Here is a 355-nt window from a genome sequence, read left to right as displayed (position 1 = left end):
GGTTCCTGCAGTCTTTGGGTCCTTGTCACACCGTGGGAAGCCAGTAACGGACCCAGGGCATGGCAGCTTGTCCCCAGGAGCCACCAGCCCTCTGCTCCGGCCGGGCGGGAGGAACAGTCCTCGCTGGCTTCCATTCCCAAGGGGGATGAAGGTTGCACCATCCCACCCTGACCCTGCCAGGCCCTGTTACCTTCCTCGTTAGCCAATTCCCATCACATTGGAGAGAGAGAAGGCCCAAAGCTGCTAGTATCCTCCAAAAGCAGAAAAAAAATCATCATCTGGGTTGAGGATTAACTCCTTCAGTGCTCCCTTGGTGAAGGCAGGGCCAGCCCAGCGGCTGGCCTTGTGGCTTGGG

The 355-nt window shown here is 58.6% G+C and overlaps 1 protein-coding gene across 1 annotated transcript in view; it reads right to left on the bottom strand.

Annotated features, from left to right (window-relative positions):
* NLRC3 (NLR family, CARD domain containing 3) overlaps positions 1 to 355 on the bottom strand; it is an 11,768-nt gene that overhangs the window by 3,645 nt on the left and 7,768 nt on the right. The gene's annotated exons all lie outside the window — the stretch shown is intronic.

This window comes from Fulmarus glacialis, unplaced genomic scaffold (assembly GCF_000690835.1).
Source record: "Fulmarus glacialis isolate BGI_N327 unplaced genomic scaffold, ASM69083v1 scaffold2521, whole genome shotgun sequence".
NCBI lineage: Eukaryota > Metazoa > Chordata > Aves > Procellariiformes > Procellariidae > Fulmarus > Fulmarus glacialis.
This window is presented reverse-complemented; position numbering and strand designations above follow the sequence as displayed.